This window comes from Saccopteryx bilineata, chromosome 2 (genome assembly GCF_036850765.1).
Source record: "Saccopteryx bilineata isolate mSacBil1 chromosome 2, mSacBil1_pri_phased_curated, whole genome shotgun sequence".
NCBI lineage: Eukaryota > Metazoa > Chordata > Mammalia > Chiroptera > Emballonuridae > Saccopteryx > Saccopteryx bilineata.
Window position 1 is genome coordinate 63228967 of NC_089491.1, and position 15575 is coordinate 63244541.

The following is a 15575-nucleotide window of genomic DNA, read 5'->3' on the forward strand; positions in this document are numbered from 1 at the left end:
CCTGCCTCCCTGCCTCTCATTTAATAATAATAATATCTGCTACTATGTACTGAGTTTATATATTAGTCATGTACAGAGCTCTTCATATGTACTGTATCACCTTGATCTTGCAAAGACTCTAGGAAGTAGGTACTGCTCTTATAGATAAGGGAATTGAAGCCCAGAGATGGTAGATAACTTATGTAAGCTCTCAAGGCCATCAGGATAAATGTTGATGGAACTATAAAAAACCCCGAATAGCCAGAGCAATCCTAAGGAAAAAGAACAAAGCTGGGAGCATTATAATACTTGACTTCAAATTATATTATAGAGCCACAATAACCAAAATAGCATGGTATTGGCAGAAAAATAGACACTCAGACTAATGGAACAGAATAGAAAGCCCAGAAATAAAACCACATGTACATGGTCAAATAATTTTGATAAAGGGGCCAATAACACACAGTGGAAAAAAAGAAAGCCTCTTCAATAAATGGTGCTGGGAAAACTGGAAAGCCACATGCAAAAGAATGAAACTCGACTACAGTTTGTCCCCTTATACTAAAATTAATTCAAAATGGATCAAAGATCTAAATATAAGCCCTGAAACAATAAAATACATAGAAGAAAACATAGGTACTAAACTCATGGACCTTGGTTATAAAGAGCACTTTATGAATTTGACTCCCAAGTCAAAGGAAGTGAAGGCAAAAATAAAGGAATGGGACTACATCAGACTAAGAAACTTTTGCACAGCAAAAGAAACTGACAACAAAATGAACAGACAGCCAACTAAATGGGAACTGATATTTTCAAACAACAGCACAGATAAGAGCCTAATATCCAAAATATATAAAGAACACATAAAACTCAACAACAAACAAACAATCCAATAAAAAAATGGGAAGAGGATATAAGACACTTCTCCTAGGAAGAAATACAAATGGCCAACAGATATATGAAAAGATGCTCATCTTCACTAGCAATTAGAGAAATGCAATCAAAACTACAATGAGATACTAACTCACACCTGTTAGATTGGCTATTATCAACAAGATAGGTAATAACAAGTGTTGGAGAGGCTGCGGAGAAAAAGAAACCCTCATCCATTGTTGGTGGGAATGTAAAGTTAGTATAACCATTACGAAAGAAAGTATGGTGGTTCCTCAAAAAATTAAAAATAGAACTACCATATGACCCAGCAATCCCTCTAGTGGGAATATAAGCCCATAACTCAAAAACAATGGTACGTAAAGACACATGCAGCCCCATGTTCATTGCAGCATTATTCACAGTGTCCAAGACATGGAAACAACCAAAAAGACCTTCAATAAATGATTGGATAAAGAAGATGTGGTACATATATACTATGGAATATTACTCAGCCATAAGAAATGATGACATCAGATCATTTACAAAAACATGCATGAACTTTGATAACATTATACTGAGTGAAATAAGTTAATCAGAAAAAGTAAGAACTATATGATTCCATACATAGGTGGGACATAAAAATGAGACTCAGGGACATGGACAAGAGTGTGGTGGTTATGAGGGGTGGGATGGGAAGGGAGAGGGTAGGGAAAGATGAGGGACACAAAGAAAACCAGATAGAAGGTGACGGAAGAGTATATGACTTTGGGTGATGGCTATGCAACATAATCAAATGTCAAAATAACCTGGAGATGCTTTCTCTGAACCTATGTACCCTGATTGATTAATGTCACCCCATTAAAATTAATTTTAAAAAATCAACATTATCTATAGGCTTTAAGAAGGCCTAGTGTCTCACAACATAATACTGAAAGTGTACAAAATACAATCAAGATTTCTTGGCATATTAAGAATTAGGAAAGCAGTGACACAGATGTTAGAATTATCTGACAAAATCTTTCAAGTAGCTATTATTTAAAAAGCCCTAGCTAGTAGTAATCAGGAACACTGCTGAATCAATGGAAAAATAGAAAGTCTCAGTCAAAAAATACATGACGTAAAGAAAAGACAAATAGACACTTGGAGTCAAAACATACAACCAAAATTTAAAAATATTCTATTTAATAGACTTAATAGCCAATTGGAGATGAGAAAAGAAAGAAGGTCATGGGCAAATTTATTTTATTACTACATTCTCACTTACCACCTCTTCTGTAATCATCTAGTGCTGCATGGCAAACCACATCACAATGTAGGATTCTTAATTGGAGGCAATTTATTATTTCTCCCAATTATGGGCTTGCTCAAAATCATCATGTTTCTGCATTCAGCTGGAGGGGTGGTTGGACTGGGAGGTCCAAGATGGCCTCACTCATAGGTGTAGCAACTGGTGTTGGATGTTGTCTAAATAGCCTCAGCTCTTCTCCATGTGACCTCCCAACCTCCAGTTTGCTAAACTGGGCTTCCTCACAGTATGGTGGTCTCAGGGTTTCAAGAGTGTAAGACCAGAAGCCACAAGATTCTTTAAGGCCTAGGCTTTGAAACTTATCAATGTCATTTCTGTAATATTCTATTGATCATAGTACATCACAAGGCCAGCACAGAGATAGGGGATACAAAGTTGTATTATTTCTTTTTTTAGATAGAAAGAAAGAAGCATCAATTCGTTGCTTCACTTAGCTGTGCAATGATTGCTTCTTGTATGTGGCTGGACCAGGAATCAGACCTGCAACCTTGGGCTTAAGTTGAGCCAGTGACCCCTTGCTCAAGCCAGCAACTTCAGGCTTAAGCTGGTGACTTTGGGTTTCAAACCAGCAACCTTAGCATTCAGGTTCAAGGCTCTACCCACTGTGCCACGTCACCACCAGTCAGACATAAAATTGGACTATTTCTTGATGAAAGCAGTGACTCCACAACTTTGCAAATATATGTGGACACACAGAGACATGAGTCTTTTGGATCATTATTTCAATGTTCTACCACACCCTTCCTGGGGAATCTCAAATGCTTTCTATCTAAAATTACTATGGTAGTGGAATAGATTGTGAGGCTCAAAGAAATTTAGTGTTTTGCCTAAAATCACACATGGGGAAAATATGAAAGTAGATTCTATGCCTGCTGATTCCACAAAACAGTATTCTTATCTTGAGATGAACCGTGTAGTATTTTGAACACTCTGTTTTAACAGGTGGAAGAATAATGAACAACATTTATATATTCTGTTCACAATCATTCAGATATATTTTGTGAAGAAAATAAATGCAGACACTTGTGGATTCTATGAATAAAACAAACAAACAATGAAGTGACACATTAAGAGCTAGTCCTTCTGTAGCAATAAAGCTCCTGACCTGTTCTGTGCAACAAAACATAGCGCATCCAGCTTCCTGAGTTCCTGCCACTCAAAGCTTACTTTCTTTATTGAGGTACTATTCACATAACTAAAATTAATCATTAATCATTTTGAAGAGTATGTTCAACAGTATTTGTTTCACTCACTATGCTATGTAACAATCACCTCTACCAAGTTCCAAGACATTTTCATCACCCTAAAAGGCAACCCTGTACCAACTAGGCAGCCACTCCCAAATTCTCCATTCCTAAGCCTCTGGTAACTGTTAGTCTGCTTTCTTTCCAAGGACATGTTTATTCTGGATGTTTCTTAGAAATGGAACCATACAAGCTTTTGTAACTGGCTTCTTTCACTTAGCATGCTTTCATGGTCCATCCACATTGAAGCATGTATCAGCATTACAGTCCTTCTTATAAGGATACCAAATATAAGTAATATTCATGATGCTCTTATTATATGGCTATATCACATTTTATTATCTATTCACAAGTTGACAAGTATTTGGATTGTTTCTTCTTTTGCCTATTGTGAGTAGTGTTGCTTAACATTCATGTACAAACAATTGCTTGAATACTTGCTTTTAATTCAGAGGTATATAGTTAGAAGTGGAATTTTTGGGTCATATGGTAATCCTATCAAAGCTTAACTTTGATTCTAGTTTTTGACAAGACTCCTTAACATGGTTAATGACCATTAATAAGAGATTAATAACTTCCTGCCAGCATTACCTTATTTCTAAAGTCAATGTGGTTCTAGAGGATGGATCTGTGGTAAGTTACTGTCCTCACAAAATCTTGCATCATGTTCTGTGGCTGGGAGATGCAGCCATAAAACTGGAAGGAGAGGCCCTGGCCGGTTGGCTCAGTGATAGAGTGTCGGCCTGGTGTGCAGGAGAAGTGCCCATCTGCTTCTCCACCACTCCCTCCTCTCTGGCCAGGGCACACAGGAGAAATGCCCATCTGCTTCTCCACCACTCCCTCCTCTCTGTCTCTCTCTTCCCTCAGCACAGCCGGGGCTCCATTGGAGCAAAGTTAGCCTGGGCACTGAGGATGGCTCCGTGGCCTCTGCCTCAGGCACTAGAATGGCTCTGGTTACAACAGAGCTACACCCCAGATGGGCAGAGCATTGCCCCCTGGTGGGCATGCCGGGTGGATCCCGGTTGGGCAGCATGTGGGAGTCTGTCTGACTGCCTCCCCATTTCCAACTTCAGAAAAATACAAAAAAAAAACCCACAAAAAAACTCCCCAAAAAACTGGAAGGAGAAGAGAAAGAGAGGGAGAGTGAATAACCCACGAGACAGCACCTTTATGAGCACCTGGTTCTTACAGCCACCCTGATCAAGATGGGCTTAGCCTACATGCAGGGAAGCCAAAGCTTTGACAGATGCAGTGACTGGTCCACACAGGGTCTACTGTGAGGCTTAGAACTCTAAGTAGATTCCAGACTTCTGGCTGCTGCTCCATACAATAGTTTTAGGTCTAGATCCTGATCAGCTAAGTGTTCATATGCCCTTTCCAAAGCAAAGACCATGAGAGCACAGATTAAAAATAAGAGAAATAAGAGAAAAGGGCCAGACCCAAAAGGGATGGCCCCGATGAGTCCCATCAGCCTGGAGAGAAAGATAGTTCATGAGAGAACTAACTCCTGATTGAGGGGAGGAGAGGGGCTGAAAGCAGTGGTGGTGATAACCCTGAAGAGGCCAGCCAGTTGGGGGAAGTGGTGTATACAAATCCACCAGCAGTGCCAGCAACAAGTCTCTTCACTGTAACTGCCATCATCTGGTGGTTTTCTATTACCAGGCACCATTCACGGGCATCCTAATATCAAATTAAATAATCACAACAGTCAGACTAATTCTGTTCCTTGGCTGAAAGGAATTGAAGCTCAGAAATTTGCTCAAGTCCTGACAACTTGGTAAGTGATAGAATGAGGATTCCACTCCAGGTGATGCTCCTGTTGCCACTCATACTTTCAGGACCACTGCAGTACAATACTGACCGTCTCCTCTCCACCCACCACCCTGCTCAGGTGTATTCACAGTGTGTGTCACCTTGAAACAAGTCTATTCCACTTGGGGCAACTTCTCTGACCTGGAAGTATTGTGTGGCAGACACCTCTTCTTTCCGCTAGTTAAGCACTGAGGATTCCTTTTTCTCATTCCAGCATCTTTTCAAGCTATTTGAAAAATGTGCTGAATTCTGCAAGGAGAATGAAGCAGATCAGTAGCCACACCTCGGAAACCACAGAACTCACCATTGCATGCTACAAAATTTCAACTGAGAAAATATTGGAAGATTATGGCAGCACACTCATTGCTGAATACATGCATGATCAGGAATGGCAAGGTGGAAATGAGTACTGCTTGGAAGTGTGACTTCCTTATTTACACTTGTCGGACATATCTGCATTCACAAATGTCAAGTGAGAGAACAACAGGGCACAGATAGCCACTGTGCTCATTGAACTCTACTACTGCGCTCACAAAGCTTCTAGACTCATTCTCAGTGTGTGCTCTGGGGAAGGTGATTATTGATACAGGAAAAAAACGTATATATGAATACAAAAATATATTGTATATATACTACATAATATACGGACAAAATCTCATTCTATTACATAGTACTGGGGCTTTATTTTGGGTTTGTTTTTTGTTTTTTTCACAGTATTCTCTAGGCATCCAGACAAAGGGTAAAATAGTTGGGCATATGTGAATATAAGGAAATGCTTTCTATTATTTGAGAAAAAAAATACAAAAGTGAAGGCTCAAAAAAGAATCTCAGAAATGATGTTACTGTGATAGATAACACAGCACGTATAGTTGCCAAATTTGGTGACTTACGCCTTAAAAACATCTCTCAACTTCTGCCCTGTGGTCCTCACTGCCTGTGACTTCTTCCCTCTCCATGTGACTTGGTGACCAGATTCTTCTCTTAGATCCCACATTGGGTTCCTCAATGCCCAGCACTCTGTGCTCACCAGGAGCTCCAGCCCTGCACATTCTCTCTGCCCTGTCTGGACATCCTCACCTCCTCTTCTTTCACACACACACCCTATACTACATTCTCCATGCTTCCATACACTGAGGGACTTACAAATTCCCATGTCAACCTGGTTCTGGCCTGGCTTCCCTGTTTCTTCTGTTAGATTACCTTTTTTTTCCTCCTTCTTTTCCAAGTGAAAGGAGGAGGAATAGAGAGACCAATTTCCACATGCACCCTGACCAGGATCCACCTGGAAACACCAATAAATCTGGGGCCATGCTTGCAACTGAGTGATTTTTAGTGCCTGAGGCAAAGGCTCTACAAAACCATCCTCAGCGCCCAGGGCTGATGAGCTCAAACCAACTGAGCCATGGCTATGGGAGAGGAAGTGTGTGTGTGTGTGTGTGTGTGTGTGTGTGAGAGAGAGAGAGAGAGAGAGAGAGAGAGAATGAGAGAGAGAGAGAGAGAGAGAGAGAGAGAAAAGGGGGAAGGGAAGGAGTAAAGAAGCAGTTGGTTGCTTCTCCTGTGTGCCCTGACCAGAAATCAAACCCAGGACATCCACACACCAGGCCAATGCTCTACCACTGAGCCAACTGACCATGGCCTAGATTACCTTTTGACATCAAATTCCTGTTCTTCCTTAAGGTTTGGTCCACCCAGTAATTCCTCACTGCTGTGTTCTGGAAACTCCAGAGGCAGAATGATCTGCCATAAAGCAGTAGAACTCAATACTTGGCTATGGATCAGAATCCCCAGGAAGAATATTTAAAATCTGGATGCTGACCTCTTATCCTACATTTGCTAATTCAGTGTAATGGTGGTGGGGACAAGGTATCTCTGTTTTATCAAAAGCTTCCAGTTAGTTTTCATGTGTAGCAAAGGATGAGAACCTTTGCTCTAATCTCATTCTCTCAGTTTACCATTGTACTTCATATTGTACTGAGTTTATCAATATTTTAAGATGCCTACTCTCTTATCTGTATCATACTTTAAGGGTATGATTCAGGAGTTCCAGCCTTATTTATTATATTTATCTCTTCAAAACATGGTATTAACATAGCAGCCACCCAATAAATATATCTAAAATGTACACTTGGGGAAATGACTAATGAATTTGGTGAAACTATTTTCAACTGTCAAGGCAGCCCTGGGAAGCCCTGAGGCTGTTCTGTGTGTGGCAGTTGAAAAAAACGTCTTTTTGGGGAATAAGTATGTAAACATATTTAACATAGCCCCTTCTGCTCAAGGGAGTGCCACTTACTCTAAAGAAACTTGGAAATGGGTAAAGAAAGGAATTCTTGATAAAAATATAAAACAAGATTAGAGACAATAAATCCCAAGCAATCAACATTTCACTACCTTATACATGCTTATTCTAATTTATAACCCTCACTTAGCTAGCTAGTGTTCCCATGTGGATGGAGCTCTCTTTTATGAAAATAGAATGGCTCTTTGGTTAAAAATTAATCTCCAATAACTAAAGAAGATGAGCATCTTCTTTAGTTATTAGAGAAATGCAAATCAAAATTGCAATGAGATACCACCTCACACCTGTTAGATTAGCTATCATTAACAAGACAGGTAATAGCAAATGTTGGAGAGGCTGTGGAGAAAAAGGAACCCTCATTCACTGTTGGTGGGAACATAAAGTAGTACAACCATTATGGAAGAAAGTATGGTGGTTCCCTAAAAACTGAAAATAGAACTACCTTATGACCCAGCAATCCCTCTACTGGGTATATACCCCCAAAACTCAGAAACATTGATACATAAAGACACATGCAGCCCCATGTTTATTGCAGTATTGTTCACAGTGGCCAAGACATAGAAACAACCAAAAAGCCCTTCAATAGATGACTGGATAAAGAAGATGTGGCACATATACACTATGGAATACTACTCAGCCATAAGAAATGATGACATTGGATCATTTACAGCAAAATGGTGGGATCTTGATAACATTATACGAAGTGAAATAAGTAAATCAGAAAAAACCAGGAACTGCATTATTCCATACGTAGGTGGGATATAAAAGCGAGACTAAGAGACATTGATAAGAGTGTGGTGGTTATGGGGGGTGGGGGAAAAGGGAGAGGGAAAGGGGGAGGGGGAGGGGCACAAAGAAAACTAGATAGAAGGTGACAGAGGACAATCTGACTTTGGGTGATGGGTAAGCAACATAATTGATTGACGAGATAACCTGGACATGTTTTCTTTGAACATATGTACCTTGATTTATTGATGTCACCCTAGTAAAATTAAAAAAAAATTAATCTCCATCATGAAATTTTCTGTCAATTATTCTTTTTTGCAATTACTATATGTTCTTATAAAGGAAAGAATGGAAATAATGATTTTATAAAAATAACATATGAAAATTACAAAAATTTAAAAATTACAAAATGCATCTGACTGGTAGTGGCACAGTGGATAGAGCATCAACTTGGGACACCGAGGACACAGGCTTGACACCATGAGGTCACCAGTTTTAACATGGGCTCTTCTGGCTTGAGCAAGTTGCTGGCTTGAGCATGGGATCAACAACATGATCCCAGGGTTGTTGGCTTGAGCCCAGAGGTTGCTAGTCTGAGAAAGGGGTCACTGGTTGGCTTGAGCTCCCCACTCAAGGAACATATGAGAAAGCAGTCAATGAACAACTAAAGTGATACAACTATGAGTTGATGCTTCTAATCTCTCTCCTTTCCTCTCTCTTCCCCCACCCTGCTTAAAAAAAAATTACAGAGTGCAACAAATCAAAAGGAAAATAAAAATCTCATTACATAAGTTACTAATAATTAACATTTCAATATGTTCTTTTTGGGGCGGGTGTGTGTAAAAATTTCTCTTTACAAAATTATATCATATTAATTTGTATCCATATATATATATATATATATATATTTGTATTTTTTCAAAGTTAGAAGTGGGAAGGCAGTCAGACAGATTTCCACATGCGCCCAACTGGGATCCACCCAGCATGCTCACCAGGGGGCAATGCTCTGCCCATCTGGGACATTGCTCTGTGGCAGCCAGAGCCACTCTAGAGCCTGAGGTGGAGGCCATGGAGCCATCCTCAGTGCCTGGGCCAACTTTGTTCCAATGGAGACTTGGCTGCGGGAGGAGAAGAGAGAGACAGAGAGGAAGGAGAGGAGAAAGGGTGGAGAAGCAGATGGGTGCTTCTCCTGTGTGCCCTGACCAGGAATTGAACCCTGGACTTCCACATACTGGACCAATGCTCTACCCCTGAGCCAACCGGCCAGAGCTTGTAACCATATATTTTTAGTTAAAATCTTATGAATAGGCCCTGATGGTTGGGTAGCCATAGAGTGTTGACTGAGCATGTGGAAGTACTGGATTCAATTCCCTGTCAGGACACACAGGAGAAGCTACCATCTGTTTCTCCCTCTCTCTCTCCCTTCTTGTTCTCTCTCTTTCTCTCTCCCTCCCTCTCCACAACCATGGCTCAATTGATTTGAGCACTTTGGCCCTGGGTGCTGAGGATGGCTCCATTGAGCCTCGCCTCAGGTCCTAAAATTAGTTTGGTTTCCAGCAGCTCCAGATGGGCAGAGCATTGGCTATAGATGGATATTGCCGGGTGCATCCTGGTCTGGGCATATGGGGGAGTCTGTCTCTGTATCTTCCCTACTTTCACTTTTAAGAAATCCTATGAATAACTTTCCAAGTCATTAAGCAATTTTTCTTCTACTTCATTGCTAATGGATATATGTTTTAGACTTTTATGGAAGCACTATAATTTAACCAATTCCTTGTGGTTGCATCCCCAAGCCCTGACCCAGGTTTATTCTACCAGAATGGTAGAGCCCAGTATCGATTACATCTTTATGCCCAGTGATTCTGGGCATAAAGACATAAAGATGTCTGGGTGACAAGACATTTTTGAGAATGCCAGTAAATAAAATATGGCAACATTTTTATTATAGCAAAATATATCATTTCTTTTCTTTTTTAAAATCTTTTATTTTAGATTTTATTTATTCATTTTAGAGAGAAGAGAGAGTAAGTGAGAGAGAGAGAGAGAGAGAATGAGGAAGGATCAGGAAGCATCAACTCCCTCATGTGCCTTCACTGGACAAGCCGAGGGTTTTGAACCAGCAGCCTCAGGGTTCTAGGCCGACACTTTATCCACTGCACCACCACAGGTCAGGCAAGATGTCATTTGTTCACAATATCATCATAAAATCAATAGATAAATCAATATTTCTGTTCTCTTATGAATTTTTTCTTTTGACTGTTTACTTTTGCAATTAAAATCTTGTATATAATTTAGCCAAGATTTGGAAGCAGCTCAAATGCCTAGACATAGATGAATGGATAAAAATGGAATACTACTCTGTGTAAAAAAGGACATCTTACTTTTTTGGGACAGCATGGATGGACCTGGAAACCATTATGCTAAGTGAAATAAACCAGTCAGAGGAACACAGAACTAGATTATTTCACTCATATGTGGAATCTAATAAACAAAATAAACTAACAAACAAAATAGGAACAGACTCATAGATATGGAAAACAGACTGACAGCTGTCAGAGGGCACACATATTGGGATATGGGTGAAAAAGGTGAAGAGATTAAGCAAAAAATGTTTATAGACATAGACAAAAGTGTGGAGATTGCAGGAGGGAAAGGGGAAGGAGGGAGGTGAAGGAGGGTAGGGGGGATAGATGGTGATGGGGGAGACTTGACTTGGGGTGGTGAATACACAATGAAATATACAGATGATGTATTGTAGAATTGTGCACCTGAAACCAGTATAATTTTATTAACCAATGTCATCCCAAAAAATTTAATGAAAATTATAATAAAACATATATAATTTAATTATAAAATTTAGAAATGCATACAAGAAAGCCAGGAGGGAAAAACAATTCCCTGATATGAAACTGAGAGTATTTTATGATAGAATCTCCCAGTAATTGTTCTTTATATATTTTTATCTAATTCTTTATTTATAATAATACTATTATATTCTACTGTTTCACAACCTGATTTTCACTGAATGATATATTGTTGGCTCTGTGTGCTCATTTCTACAATATGTTCTCAGAGACAACATCAGAGGCTTAGTCAATCTTAATTTCAACAAGGTTTACAACCATGTTTCTTCAAATTCTGAACCTAGTTATTTGCTTATCAAATTCTACTGAGGAGTCAAAAACAACCAAACACATTTAACTAAAATTTGTATTTTATTTCTCTAAAATATATTGGATAATATTAAAAATGTTAAATGTTTTAAAACTTTGTTGGAAAAAAATTCTTCAACAAACTGTGTATAAATGGAAAATCCTCAACATCATAATACAACATGACAAGCCCACAGCTAACCTCAGACTCAAAAAGAAAAACTTAAAGCTTTTGATCTAAGATCAGGAATGAGACAAAGATGCTCCTGCCACTCCTTTTTAACATAGTACTGGAATTCCAGGCCAGATTAATATATAATAAAAAGATATAAAATGCATCCAAATAGAAAAAAAGAAGCAAAACACTCTCTATTTTCAGTTGACCTGATATTATACACATAAAAATATAAACACTCAACCAAAACACTATTTCTGCTAATCAACAAATTCAGTAAAACTGTAGGATACAAAATCAATATACAAAAATTAGTTGTATTCCTAAACACAAACAATAAACTATCAGAAAAAGAGATTTTTTTAAAAAAAAAATCTCATTTACAATTGCATTAAAAGAATAAAATACTTAAAAATAAGTTGAACCAAGGAGGTAAAAGATCTGTACACAGAAAACTGTATGACACTGATGAAAAAAATTGACTCTGAGATGATGTCAGAGTAATGGCGGCATGAGAGATACTCCTGATTGCTGCCCTTGAAATTTTAACAAATTGAACAACTATAACACAGCAAAGAAACCTCAGCTGGCTCACAGGTGTGCCTGAAAGATCCACACACTAAACATGATGTGGTGAAAAGGGGGTCTGAAGATAAAACACATTCACAGTAGGCTTTGGAAAGGAAAGGAGACAAACCTGGACTGACTGGGTTTGTTTGGTTTTTTTTCTCTGATGAACTTTGGGGAGGAGAAAAGCTCAGGCTCTCTGGATTTTGTCTGAGGGGTATGAAGAGGGAAACTCAGAGTGACTAGTCTCCTTCTGCTGGGAGAAGTGGTGAGATACAGGGGCAAAAAGGGAAATAAACCAAAGTGGCCAGAGTATAGGGTCATGGCCAGTGTTGCCACTGTCTGCCTGAAGATTGCACTCAGCAAATACAAAGAAAACTAAACTGTGGCCTCCCAGTCTCCTAGATCTCCCCTCCCTCATCTCGTGGTACAGAAAGTGTCAAGAGACAAACCCCACAGCTAGCTCTCCAAAGCCACTCTCTCCCTTGAAGCACAGAGGTGATCCACATTTGGTCCCCATTTCTGTTAATACATGGGAAGAAGCTGCTAGAAGCCTGAGATCACCATTGCTAGAGCCATAAAGCCAAAGAACTGAAGCTGTAAAGCTAAAGCTATAGGCTGAAGCTGTAAAGTCCTCACAAGATGCCCCACCCACCAATACAACTGTGGCCTGGCCTACATCATTGGGACAGCAACATCTCAGCAGACAGACCAGTAACTTCATAGAGCTAAAAGTTGTAATATAGCAAAACCTACTGGAAGAAACCTCTCAAAATCAAGATTTATTTTTCCTTTTATTTCTTATTCTTTTTTTCTCTTTTTCATTTTTGAATTTCATTTTCTTTAATTTTTATATATTTTTTATATTTCTTTCCAGAGAGGAAAGAAAAAACAGCTCATAGAACATAATCAAGTCTAAATAGATGTTCACATTTATATATATATATATATATATATATATATATATATATATATATATATATATATATATATATTGGTTTCTTCAGCTGCTCAGCGCAGAAAGGGTGGCAGGATACGGGTTAGAACCACTGCTCTAGAATCAAGAGATCCTTATGGGATGTTTTACAGAGGTTTAAGGGCAGAGACTGCAAGGATGGGCACCACCCTCCCTTACCAGTAAAAGCTACATCCCACTGCCACAGCATGGATGGTGAGTAATATGAAAGCTCCTTTCAAAGGACCCAGGCATCCGCACTGTTTCTGAAGGAGAAGATCTGGTGGAACTGCCATTGTAACCACTCTGGCTATAAACCATCGTGTTTTGTCATTTTTCACCACAAATACATAGATATACTATTCTCTATCATACAGATACTACCAAGCTCATGATAGCTCCAGGCCAAGGTCTTGATTGTTTTCTTTTTGATTCTCAGTTTTCACTTAGGTTTCTTCTTGACAAACCATTACATTTCAATTTTAGTATGTAGTTATATTCATGGATCAATAAAAACTACTCACTATCATATGAAACATTATTTCCTCTCTGTTCTGTTACTCCTAAAAGACCATATTGGAAGGATCTGTTTTTGTTTGCTTGCTTCTTTTAAATAGCTGTTTACATGTGATACTGTCTGTGGTGTTTCACACAAAAAGTTTATTTACGTAGATACTAGTATCTTTCAGTGCCAAGAAAGGGTAATACCTGTCTGACTGCCTCAGCTGTTTTGGCCACATGTCCCAAAGTTATACGCAGAAAATCCAGCACTGACAATATAATAATCAATGGTATAGATTTTTAAAAAATAACAATACATCAAACTGTAGACATTGTTGCAGAACTGCTTGTGGACTATCTTGAATAATTTACAGACAGCCCATTTTAATTCTCTGTAGTTCATCAGTTCAAGTTTGCCAAATTAAGCTCATTTTTAACTGAGCACCTAAGAAAGCTATCTATTTTCCTGTAGTTAGTATACAAAAAGGAGAACAATATTGACAACATGCCTCCATTCAATACTCCTTCCCTTGCTTTCATGGTCTGGGTACTTTCCCCTCAGAATGGATATGGCTTAGGATAGACCATATTGATTCCCCACATTTTCTGTCTTGTCACAGCTGGAGAAATAGAATAGTATCTTAGGGCATCATTCAAGCAGGATGAATGTGATGCTAACAGGTGCAAATATCTTGTCTTCATTAACCATTCATCAGGTCTCTGCACAACATGTGGCATAATAATTACTATTTTATTTGTCTAGATACTTACTTTTTTCTGTCTTACCCAATAAAATGTAGAGTCTATGGAGGTAAAAAGAGTTATTCACCATTAAATTTTAGTGTTTAATATGATACCTGGCACACAGTAAGTATCCAGTAAATATCACTGAATGAATGACCAGTTGAAAACATTCTTTCTTTCTTTTATTCCCCCTTTCTTGTCTGTCTTCCATTTCTTATTCTTATTCTTACTCTTATTCTTTTATTGTTATTCTTTTATTCTCATTCTTATCCTTATTTTTTTATTTTTTTATTCTTACTCTTTTATTCTTAATTTGGGATCCCTTCCCACTCTCATCTCCTGTCTGGCTCAGTTCTCCCAAAGCTATTACCTTAGAATCAAGGTTTTTATTTGCTTGTTTGCTGTTTGTTTTTCTCACTGACTCATTTATTCCCTTAATCTGAGGTGAACTGAACTTTTGGGCTCAGTTGCTTTATCTGTTAGATATATTTAATTATTCAAAATTTTTTTCTATTAGTTATCACTGACAGAAGCAAATTATCTTTGGTCTACAGTGCATATTAATCAAATTATATTTACCATCTGAACTCCTAAATTGCAATAATACTAATGCTTTTCTCTTTCTCTCTTTCTCTCCCTCTCTCTCTTAATGAGTAGGAATATATTTTCATAAGAAAGTTTCCATCCCTTCTTTATCCCAACTCCCAAAGTTAGATAATTGCAAACTAATTTTAAGAAATTCCTTATACAGATATAGTGTGTATGTGTGTGTGTGTGAGTGTACACATGTGCATATTTCCAGAGAAAAGCACAGCAGTCTCAGTTGGTGTTAGTTGAAGCCAGGTAGAAAAATGAATACATTCTTACTGCAAATACTTGCAGGGGACTCTGCTATTAATTTTCAACATAAGGGTGGCTCTAAGAAGGACCTCATATAAGCAGGTTTACTTAGTAAAGTAGCAAAAGGATTTAAAATAAGGTAGATTCTCTGTGTGCCCAAGATAGATAGCATTATATAAGACACTGGATGTTTCTATTACATACATGAGAAAACTAGAAAAATGGACAGATTCTCTAAACTTCAAGCTAATTTCTCTGTTATTGCTTTTGTCTCCTTTTGATAAAAAGAATTTGTCCTCATTCTTTGAAAGCAATTGCCAAATCATACCTCTCTTAAAACAAAGGTCCTTATAAGCTTTAAGAAATTGAATGTATTATTTGGCTTTTCTCTTTTCTCAAAGC